Below are 12,366 nucleotides of genomic sequence, written 5' to 3'. Positions count from 1 at the left end.
CAGAGTTGTTTCCTGTGGAACCCCACAAGGGAGAGAAAAAGAATCTGAGCAGTAGCCGTCCAAAGATTCAACACAGTGAATCAAAATCTTATGATTGACCGCGTCGGATGCCGCCAAAAGATCAAGAAGGATGAGCACTGCATAGCTCCCCCTATTGACCGATGCCCTTAGTTCATATGCAGCAGTATTTAGGGCCAGTTCAGTACTGTGTTGGCAGTGAAAACCGAACTGTGAATGATCCAATAGAATGTTAAATTCAAGGAATATGATAAGTTCTTTATTGATTGCCTTTTCTAGGATTCAGGTAATAAACAACATTAGAAGTATTAAGCAGATGAAAAATCACAGCAGCATGCCTGACCGAGCCAACAGCACTAAATCTAAGAAAATGAAGACAGGGTTATAAGTAAAAATCCTATCCAATGTATGAACAGCCGAGGGAGAAGAAACAGTTACCTTTTAAACTAGACCGAGGCTACTTATCATATCGATCAATTCACAGGTATATCGGTCTTTGGAGCTTTCCATATAAAAATTTAAGTACTGTAAAGTCCTCGAAGATAACCTTTGTATCCAGCACTTGTCCTATAGCTTCAGAAAAATGTGCTCTCAGTCCTGGGGGTGACAAATTAGCAGTCCATTAAACAAGCCGACAAAGTTTATGTGGAGCTACGGAAAAATAAGGCGGGCCCTCCCCCTGCTAGCACTCCCTCAAAGTAGAGGCGGCTTAGCCTTACCAAATCTAAGATTATATTTTTGGGCATCATTACTGCAACATATGGATCCTCTTCTGACTGCTAAACCAGGAGGTCCAACCGTTATAACTCCATATATACCATCGATATATGAGCTCAGTCTAGGCAAAAAACATAAGGGACTATTTTTAAGGCAGGTTGAAGCATCTTACTATAAAAAAATTTAATTAAAGACTGTTCTAGATGCTCGTTCAGTCTGGAAAGCTATAGGCAAACATCTAGGGCTTCCTATATATACGAAATATACACCTTTATGGCAATGCAAAATTTTTCCTAATATCCCTGACGACAGTAGATTCCAGAGGTGGGAGCTCCTAGGTATTAAAACAATCGAAGATTTTTTTGGTAATAATCTCCCACTTTCTTTTGAGCTCTTTCAAGTAAGATATAATGTCCCCGCGAGCGATTTTTTAAAATTTTATCAAATATCAGCTAGTATCTATAATACCAAACCAAAAATTCTACTAGATAATATCCCACTATTTGATATTATAGGGAAAAAATCTACAAGAATTGGGGTCCTATATCAGTTACTTTTGGCCAACACTCCTGATGATTTAGAGCGCACGGAACAATCTTGGGCCTTAAAATTAGCTAACCCAAATATAGATTTAGATCTCTCATTAGCCCTCTCAACAATATATTTTATAGCTTCTAACTTGAAGGCTCAATATTATAGAATCATTTATAATTTATATTATACGCCAGCTAAATTGTTTGCTTGGGGGCTCAGGATTGATGACAATTGTCCCAGATGCAAACAACCACTCGCAAATCTCCTGCACATGTTTGCTGAATGCCCTACATTGGCAACAGTCAAAGCTATGATACTGGAATATTGGACCCAAATTTTTGGGCACCGAATATATGATTCTATAACATTGCTCCTATTGGGTCATGATGACTCTTTGAAACACAATAGAGAAGAACAGGCGGTACTTTTTCTGAGATACGCCGTGTTACGGATAATTCTAGCAGCTAGGTGGAAAGATACAGAGCCTCCTACCTTTAATATGTGGCTTAGCCGTTTCATAGCTATCTATAAACAATAAATCTCAATATATGCCACAAGAGGTAGGAAAATGAGAGCAATAGGAAAACAGATATGGGAACCTATTACCAGGTGGTATAATGAAGAAAGGGGAAACCAGATACAGGGCCTTTGATTGATTCTGATTTTGATACTATCTTCCCTTTCTTTTCCATTTTCTTTTTTCATCTTTCTTTTCTGTATTCTTTTTCTTAATCGTTATATTTTTCCCTGAGGTAGAAGTTTGTTTATTTATATCTGTGTTTTTACCTTGTAAACCAAGTATACCGTATCATTCCATATTGTCTATCCTGTATACTTATGTTTCATGTTTTGAATTTGCCAATAATAAAAAAATATAAAAAAAAAAAAAAAATAAACAAGCCGTGATCATTGTGGCAACACTTAAAAAGCATGGCTTCAAGACCTTTGTACAAACACACCTTTAGGGAAAGGCACTTAAGATATTTTTTAAAAACAAAGGCCAGTTCACAGCCCTTTTCCCTGTTCTATCAAGCCTCAAGAGAGCGTAGTCGGTTGGAGAGGCATGGGCTAAATCTGGGCAGGAACTATCAGCCGCCCAAGTCTCAGTGATGAAAATTAATTCAAGATTAAGTGTTTGTATGAAATCGAAGAATTCCAATTTATTTTTGGTCAATATTCTGAATTAATGAGTGAACAATGTAGATTATGATTAGAGGTTCTTTTCTGGTCCACTGGATTTAAACATTTCTTAGTGGCTTTCATCAATTGGGGTTTAAGTGAAAAATCACAGTGGGTGCAAAACCTGTCATGCTCCAGATTCAGAGGGGCTATTACAGTATTGATTGAACTTTACCAGCCAGCCTCAGAACCATGAGTGCATCTGGGAGTTACTACAGAAAGAACCTGAATCTGGTTGTTGCTGGGCAGCGTGGCTGCGCTGAGCGCAGTCCAAGCACGGATGGGCTTGTCTACCCCGCGCCAGAAGTGCACCCGCTATGTGCGTCTGATGCACGTCCCCATCATCATCTGTTTATCAAGCCGGGGTGAAGTAGAAGGAGTTGTAAACTATCCTGCTGCCTCCTTACTCGATATGGTGCAAGCGGGAAAACTCAATGTGGACTGGGGAGACAAATTAATGCTGAGGTAATTTTGGGATAATCTAAACTCTCCCCGCCCATCCAACCAATGGTAAGGAGGTTAAAAATCAATTTAAAACATTCCTGAAAAACAAATTATGATATTCTCAATAGTTTTTCGATAAAGTCAGATCATTTAGAACAACAGTCTCACAGATCCATGCAGGAGCTTCTTCTACCTGCATGAATTGGTCCTTGACTGACACATGATTCCAGTTACCCTGGATGTAACAGAGACGGTTAGATTGAATTACGAGAAAGGAGACTTGAGCTATGACTGGCAATGATGACAATGATGAACATGTAGCTCAGTGAATACGCATGCCAAGTTTGAACCTGTTCCGCTCATAAAATACTCACCTTTTGTACTTGTACATGGCAGCACCTCTTTGTACTACACTGTTAGGTATATAACTGCAGTTTCAATAATGACTACAGTCAACAAAAAATGGCAGTGACAGATTCTTTGATCAAAATGTCAGTAGATTTGTGCTAAAATTGAGGATTAATTTATAAGGGATCTATATAATTGGACTTCTCAAGTATATTGCTTAAGTAGTTTTTTTTAAATCCCCTCTGAAAATCTTTCTGAAATAGCTTTCACACCAGATTACCTGCTATATAATGCAGTTGGTAAACATTCTATTTACATAACAATGTCTAAAGGAGTTGCCCTTAGTGACGCATTAATCCCAGCTCTTCATTGAACCCCACAAGTTCGAAATGTAAAAACAGTGAAGCAAGCAATACACAGATAGTAGGATAGCTTCCCAAGCTGTCCTGTGAACATTGTTCGGCAATAATGAAGGAAAAGAAGATTGACGTTTACTATAAGCTTATTTTTAAATCAAATAAATTTGTAACATTTTTAAAACATTTATAAAATGATGTACAAAAATGCAAAACATTAAAGGATCTAAATTAGTAGGTAGTAGAAATATATTTATTTGATTTTATTAAATCTTTTAAATAATTGAGACATTAACAATATTATTATCACCCATTCTACAAATGATATTGATAATGCTAATGTACATACATAGTTACTCATAAATTCTAATTGGAAATTCTGCTATCCCCTAAAAAACAAAAAATCCACATGTACTGGTCATTTTTCCATAATCTAAACCCCAGCTAATGGCAACATTAATATTGTTTACACTAGAAAAATACCAAGTTCAATGTCATGTGCAACAATTTCCTCAAATCCATTATTTAAAAAAGTTTGTTACAAGATTAAGTTAAATTATCTAATTGATTATATCCTTATAAAAAGCTTACTATAATTTAAAACTGTTGTAAAGTGTGAATACAGTAGGCTAAGGAACACATGCATGATGCACACCTCTGTTAACCCTAATGCCCTCAGTCAACTCTGCCCCCTCCAAGCCTGACTTGGGCGTAATTATCCCTGTGGAGTCTAATAAGTATCTGCAATAAATTACTCCTGGAAAGTCGTCTTATGTGGGGCTTCAAAAAACTTCTCTCATAGGAGTAGAAGAAATGCGGCAAGCAGGTCCACAAACACAACATATACATGTTCCCTATTGATTGTCACATATTTTCATAAAGTAATAAAAAATAGGACAATTGGTCTATGGTACTCGTATTGTCTCTAAAACCCACCTGCAGGGGTGACAGTATATTCCCTTCTCTCATCGAGTCTAAAAGACACTCCAGCAAATGCCTGCAAAATAGTTACTGTGCAAAATCAATCAGGCTAATGGGCCTGTAATCCACCAGGTTGCTTTTGTCCTCGTTTTTAAATGTGGGTACTTAATCAGCACCTAACTAAGAATAAAGTATATCTGCTCCCTTTAAAATAGTATTAAAGCTATGATTGAGAATCACACCCCAAATTTCAGGTTCTGTGATATAAAGAACATTAGAAAATGTGTATAAACTTGATGCTTTACCCATTTTATTGTGAAAATTGTCACATGAGTTTCTCTGTAGTAAAAGTACAGTCTGGGTATGGCTTTTATATGATCAGATGTGTACATTAAAAGGTTGCCCACATAAAGGGCAAACTTAAGATCCAAATCAGCGATCTTAAACGGCAAAATGAGAGTATATTCTCGAAGGAAACAAAAAAAAGGTTCAATATATAAATTAAACAATAAGAGTGACAGGGGGCAGCCCTGTCTGGTACCTCTTGAAATATCAAACCATTCCGATAGAATACCATTGACTAAAACTTTCGTACTTGGTTTTGAATGGAGGGATTTGACAGCCTCAATAAAATTCATAGGGAAACCGAAACTATGCATGGTCTCCCAAAGATAATTCCAGATCTGATAGGCCCCCATCTCATGATGTGATGTTGTCCCCTTCAGCAATCTCCCCAAATTCAGCTCCTTGACTATGTAGGTCTGATAATTACCTAGGATTTTCCTTGTTGTTTTCCTATCTGAGTGGGGCTTAAATGGATCCCTATGGACTCTCTGAATCTCTGATTCCAGATCAATATCCTCTCAATCTTTCAAAACTCCCTCCTTAAGCAATTTATAGACAAAGGCCTTAATGTCCCCCTTCTCCACTCCCTCTGGGATTTTAAGGATCCTCAAGTTGATTCTACAGGCCTGCCTTTCTAGCCTCTCCAAATCCAACCGTAAAGCTTGGTTCTGCAGTTTCAAAGCCTCAATATCCTTCATGTTCCCATGGACTGAATCTGAGAGGGTTTTAACCTCAAGTTCAAGAGATCCTGTGCGAACACAAATATCATTCAGTTTAGATTCCAATGCTTCGCAATTGTCATGGATCCCCTTCTGATTTGCCTCTGAAATTGCAAACTTAGAGAGCAGGTCGCCCCTTAAAGCCTGAGAGAAGGAGGAACATGGCGGTGGGCTAACGCCAGTCTCTGGTGCTCCGGGAGCGGCATGGCGTCTTGCACCTGAACATACGGACAGACAGCCACAAAGCATATTGAAAGTGAACCCGGTAAGGATGTGGCATCTTTGTGTAGTTTGCGCGGAGTTTCCTGTCTGATGTGGTATCCTTTCTTTTGAGATTGTGTTGGCTTTGGAGGCGGCGGCCAGACGGCGAGTGCTAGGACCAGGAGGCTCAGATGGTTCGGGAAGTAGGTGCAGAGGCAGAGGCGGAGTTCGATACCGTGTGGGTAACCAACTGTGGTTACGGGGCCTGCGGTGCTAGACTTTGGACACGGATACGGGCGGCAGCAGCACAGACTTTTCACTCAGGGTCTGAACGGAGGAGGCACCCTGCGCATAATTTCAGACACCTCCGTTTTTCAGTGTCTCCAAGATCATTGTCTGCATCCAGTAAGCGGCTCAATAGAGGGAGGTGAACAGAGGTGTATGGCTTTTGTTTTTTCAGACCCTGCTTTGGACTCTGCTCCACTCTCTGGCAAAGCTGAATTGGTTCCGACTCCTCGTGGGGGCACTATAATACCCGGAGACTTGTGTTGTGTGGGTGAGAATAGAAAGAGGAAAAGAAAAGAGGTGTCCCCCCCTGGGACAGCTATAGTAAAAAATAGATACCAGTTGTGCTCCTAGTTTTGGCTCAAAATCAGGGGTACCCTTGATCCTATAGAAGACTCAAAAAGAGTGGCACCTACAACCCCCCGTAAGAAGAGAAACGCCAAGCCTGGGGTGTTGTGAAATCTAAGGTGCCGGGGACTTTGCTCCTCCCTAAAGTCTACTCTTTCCCTTAAATCCTATTTTAAAATAATGGAGCAAGCTGTAAAGCTAAAAGAACCAGCTCCAGACCCTCTAGGAAGCCCGCCCCTAATTCCTCTAGAAAAACGTTTTACCCCTTTAGCAATGGAAACCGGTACCAGTTCTATGAGCCTCACTCTCCCTGCTAGTCAGCCAGATGTCCTTTTCTCTGACTCGGCGGGTTCTGTGAGCCTCACCAGCCCTGTTAGCTCGCTAGATGCCCCCACTCCTGACATGGTGGCTGCTATTGCTATTGCGACCCACCAAATGCCTATTCAATCACTGGTTCAATCCACTTCACAAGATCAGGAACGTCCATATGCTGATGCTGGTTCCCCGAACATGCTGCGCTTGGAGTCAATACATGAAGGCTCTGTAGTGTCGACCCCTGGGGGAGAGGGAACAGGCAGAGATGAGTTACGGTTTGGGTCCTTCCTACAGGCATCGGCATACATCATGATATGAATTTTTTATGATGATGTTTTTGGGGGAAAATTGATGACATGTTCAAAACATTCCCGAAGATCACTGAGATATAAGAAGAACAAGAGAGGACCTTGCTTCAAAGAGTTGGTCTATCCACTCTGTCGAATGCTGTCATGAAATTGACAAAGACCGAATAGACAACCTGTGATTTTGAGACCACCTATTTATCTAATATTGTTAGAAGCACTTCTATGTTGTCGGTTACAGAGTGTTTTTTTCGGAACGCAATTGGATTTCGCAGTATTAATCCCGTTGTGCCCACCCACCCCTGCTTTACTGTAATGCTTAGAATTATTAGCCTCTACATTTCCTCGGTTTATGCCAGGGTGGGTTATACTTAATCATTCTGTAAGAGTTTCTATAGTCATTCTCAATTGTAGCATCTCTGCAACTAATGACTTGACAGTTAATTCGAGCTCACTGAGTTCATTTAAGAAGATACAGTTGTCGGTATTCGATGCACAGACCCCATTCCCCATCCTAGTCTACTCCTTTGAAGTAGTATGAGAATTTACATTATCTCTAATTTGCCCAAAATCTGTGTCTTCAATTTCAGAGCTCAAAAGAGCATGGGGATTAAACTGATTAGCACATGCAATATTCAGAGCCACAGTTAGTTCAATGTTTGACTTAGTTGTGGCAGAATCAGATGCTAGTGATGAAGAGTTGAACACCAGCAGCTCATTTTTAGTTGTGTCTAGGTTCAACCGTACTGTCAATATTTTGTTCAGGGGCCAGAGATGTAGATGGAAATTTCTTGAGGAAAATATTAGCCACTGTCCAACCTGCTTTGGGTAGATTATTACTGCCACTAAGTAAACTTTCTACTTCTTCCATTAATTTGTCTATTTCAAAAGCGACAATTTGCCACTGCGCTTGACGCAATCCTTTTGGCTGACTTAAAGACTTCATTAGGGCTTTTCTAAGCCTACCATTTGCCCATATTCCAAAGAGACCTCTATCAGATAAACAGACGACACATAAACCAGGGCGCAAACCGCAAGAGAACAGTTCAAGCTATACGGCCTAAAACTTTCCAATTGGTTTTATGACAGCTGACTCGAACAATAATGGCCACAGAAAAGAGAGCAAAAGTACTACAGTGCCAACGGCAATGGTGCTACTTCAAAGGAGACTACTTTAGAGACTCACAGCATTAAACCAAGAGCCAAGGGGGGTGGTTCAGCACAGCATCTTCTGGGTTCCGCATGGAGTGGATAGAGCCACCCTTGGACCTGGTTTCCTGGGTTCTGTGCCACAGGACTTTGGTGCACTTTAAATGTGTGAGAGTGGCTGCAGGGTAAGCTGGGGAGGGTATTAATAACTTTAGTTTTCTGCCCAAGACACAGAACAACACACCGGACGGTTGCAGGCTCCACAGAGGCGTGCTTTTCAGAGGGTAGATCCTCCTCTGCCTGGTCACTCTACATGCAGAATGGCACGCCTGATGACAGCAGGCTCTGCAGACTTAACATCATTAATATAATAGTAAGATATAATGTATTTTCAGCCTCATAGAAAAGTCTTTGGGACCTAAAAATCACATCTTCACAATTGAGTACCTATATACACAAAATAAAGTCATGTTAACTATGGTGGTTTATCCAAATCAATAATGGCCAGATGTACGACCAATGGCAATTGCGAGCTGCAAATTGCACCAAATTTCGAGTTACAATTGCCAATGTACAACAGTGTCTGAGACACTGTTTGCGGTTCCCAATGGGGTTGCAAATATCATGTTTCATACATATTAATGAGGCTGTCACAATTTGTGACCCCATTGGGATTGGCTGTCACTCCCAGGGATCGTGGCCTGCTGGTGTCAACAGACCTCCTCGTCTTGGACTGCTTTTAAGTTAAGCAGTATTTTTTTTTTTTAACGCAGCCCATTTTCCTAAATGAAGACAGAATGCATAAAACACACGTGTTTGCACATACATTCACAAAGGGGAAGGGGTCCCCTGGGGTCCTCTCGAAGACGGAGGTAAACTGCGAGTGTGTTGCAACCACAGTTGCGGTCTCAAAACGTTCTTACATAGGATTCAGACTTGCTATTATGAAGAGACGCCCTAGGAACTCACCTTCCTAATAGTGAGTCACTAACCCTAATTTGTGAGTCGCTATTTAATTAGCGACTCGCAAAATAGGGTTAGAACATGGGCTACCGTTTTTTTATGCATGAGCAGACGGGTTTAAAACCCATTTACACATGTAATAATCTATTGTAAATCTGGCTCTAAACCTTTTGTTGATGGCCCATTTCTGAAGGGTTAAACTAATTTCCCATCAGCTTGCTGCACTCCTTTAACAAACCTCACGCGAAACTGATGGCTGTCACGTTTCAGTATTAATTTTAAGTCTCTACACGTGAACCAGTTCCTTGTATTATAAACATTAGTCATAGCCAAGTTCTAAAGATGGGGATATTCACATTCAATATCAGTTAGTGACTCAAACACATCAAAAGTGGGGCTGAGTCAAAAAAGACTTTTGGGCACGAAAATATAGAGTAAATATTTCATTTTTATTCCAGTTTTGAGTGTTTCAGTGCAAATGTAAATGTGCCTGTATAAATGAGTACTGGAGAAGTACCACACTAGTTACTCAATATCACTTTGCATTTAACCCCATAGAGTCCACATCTTTAATAATACTAGTTTTAAACTGGGAGAAACACATTAGAAAATTAAATAATAAGTCTGGCTTCTTTCTCCGACAGGATCAAAGGTTCAGATTTATAAACATTTCATGTAGTGCATCAAGGCAACTAAGTGGCTTCATTACGTTATATGTAGACATCATTAAAGCACCATTTATACAAAGATGTGGTGCATTTCAGCTGCCTACATTTGCTTGCTCACTATGTGGGGCATGGGACCAATGAAGGCATTATTTGAAGTGTGCCTGCTTTTCAGCAAGGAATGTTTATCTGTCTGAAGGGGCACCTTCCTGCACAAAACAATCCTCAAAGGCATTTTCATTTTCAATATATGTGATACGGAATGCATCAAACATAGCAAAGGGAAGTCATGAGGAGAAATAAATATATTTCTGTTTGTTAACCTTAGATGGCTTATTAGTTTGCTACATTCCTCCACTTTATCTCTGTATGAAAATGTAAAAATGTGCCAAAATCATCCGGTGCATGGATTCGAAAATCCACCATCCATCTATGGAAAGCCTCAGTGGAGATGATGAACCTCGCGCTGAAACTTTTCAGAAACTCACTCCCAGTCACAGATCTGGGTTGAATCCATCATCAGTCTTTAGCTCAATTTGTCACCTCAGTTTAGACCCAGCTATATGGAAATAATTCTTGACCCTGTGCCTCATGGGAACAGTCCAGCCTGAACTGCCAAGCCAGGTCTTTCCTAAAGTGAAAACAAGCATCCTGAGACAGGTTTCTGGGTAAAACCCTTCATCAGCCAGGCTAGATTTAATCCAGTGGTAAAGTGAACAAGGGACCCACGTCTGGGCATACCCTGCCAACTTAATGCAAACAAAGCAAACACAAGGAGATGGTGGATGGAGCACTGACACTTTTCAGATGCTCACACCCAGTCAAAGATTTGGGTTGAATCCATCCTCATTCTGTAGCTCACTTTACCACCTCAGTTCAGATCCACCTATATGCAAATAAATCTTTACCCTGTGCCTCATGGGAACAGTCAAGCCCAAACTGCCAAGCCAGGTCTTCCTTGAACCGGAAGCAAACATCCTGGGACCGGTTTCTGGGTAACACCCTTAATCAGCCAGGTTAGCTTGAATCCAGTGGCAAAGTGAGCAAGGGACCCATGTCTGGGCACATGCTGCTAACTTTGGGCGAATAAAGCAAACATAGGGCATTCTGTCCATCAATTGTTCTTTATGCATTTGTTCCCGCTAGTGGATGGGTATGCCCAGACGTTGGTCCTGGGCTCACTCTGCCACTGGAATCAAGCTATCCTGGCTGATGAGGGGTGAAAATTTAAGATGAACTTAAATTTGTCTTAAATTTTACTTAAAACAAATTCCTAATTCAAGACAAAATCCTAATTTCAGACAAAATCCTAATTTAGGACAAAATCTTAATTCAAGACAAAATCCAAACTTAAGACAAAACGCCTAATTTAGGACACAAACCTAACTTAAGACAAAGTCCTAACTCAGGACAAAATACTAACTTAAAAAAAGCCTAACTTAAAACAAAATCCTAACTTAGGGCAAAATCCTAACTTAACACAAAATCCTAATTTAAGACTACTAAATGCCTTCTGTGAATACCAAAAGTAGTACGTTTAGGATTTTGTCGTAAGTTAGCGCTGTGAATAAGCCCCATTGTTCTGCATTCTGTACATCAATTGTTCTTTTTGCACAAGATAGTGCAAGGCATTGAAATGTGTGGCTTAGTAAATTTATCGTAGGGGCTTCAAGGACTTGGTTTGAATCAAGGGCAACTGAAGCCATTGGTAAATCTGTCCCAAAGCGTCTGCAAACAGAGCACTTGGAATTTCCTGTTATTTGTGCTTCAAAATCATCTAGAATAGAACAACAATCATAGTAATTCACATTTACCTTTGCTGAACTTAGACCACAGATTCAAGAAGGTAGATTTTCCTGCTGAACTTTGCATTACCCCATCAAATTTCAACTGTAGTTGAACTTTGGGGCTGCTGTGTCTTAGTATGTGTAAACGTTCCATGCTTTTATATATGCCATTTAACTAACCAAGCATTGTATGCTACATTGATGTAACACAAAACCCCCAAAACAGCTTTGTCAGATGATCTCATGTAAATATTCATAAGATTTTGAGCAATATATTTAGAAAGAGAAAGACAGTTTGAATGAGGAAAAATCTTAATGAAAATTAGGATTCAATAAAACATCCGTGCAATGTGGGCTTGTGGAATATGAATGTAAAGTAATGAGTGCAACTGAATCTGATATATAATTAAAACACTATACATTCCCTGAAACAGTCCATCTCACTTTTCTGCCAATTATTGTGGCACTTGTTTGCTCTGGATATTACTGTAAAGTATGTGTACATTGTAAGGAGTGCTTTTCAGCAGATTTCTAAACCAATGTATGATTGCACTTATGTCATGGACTTTTGGTATTCTTTGGAGAAGGGAAGTCAATGAAAACTGCCAGGGAATGGTTGATTACCTTCATGGACCTCTAGCTGCGTAGTCAATTTGTGGTGCTGCGGGGTGTTGATAATCCACCACATAAAATACACTAGCTGCTTCAAACATGGTGTCATTGTTGAGTAAATGATGATAAAAGTAGTTGTTTAACCCCTTCGCCGC

The 12,366-nt window shown here is 40.1% G+C and overlaps 1 protein-coding gene across 1 annotated transcript in view; it reads left to right on the top strand.

Moving 5' to 3' along the window:
* LOC147725264 (uncharacterized) overlaps window positions 1-12,366 on the top strand; it is a 533,626-nt gene that overhangs the window by 507,083 nt on the left and 14,177 nt on the right. The gene's annotated exons all lie outside the window — the stretch shown is intronic.

Source organism: Lissotriton vulgaris, chromosome 4_1, assembly GCF_964263255.1.
Source record: "Lissotriton vulgaris chromosome 4_1, aLisVul1.2, whole genome shotgun sequence".
Lineage (NCBI taxonomy): Eukaryota > Metazoa > Chordata > Amphibia > Caudata > Salamandridae > Lissotriton > Lissotriton vulgaris.
Note: the sequence above shows the minus strand (reverse complement) of the source record. Positions and strands in the feature narration are given on the sequence as shown.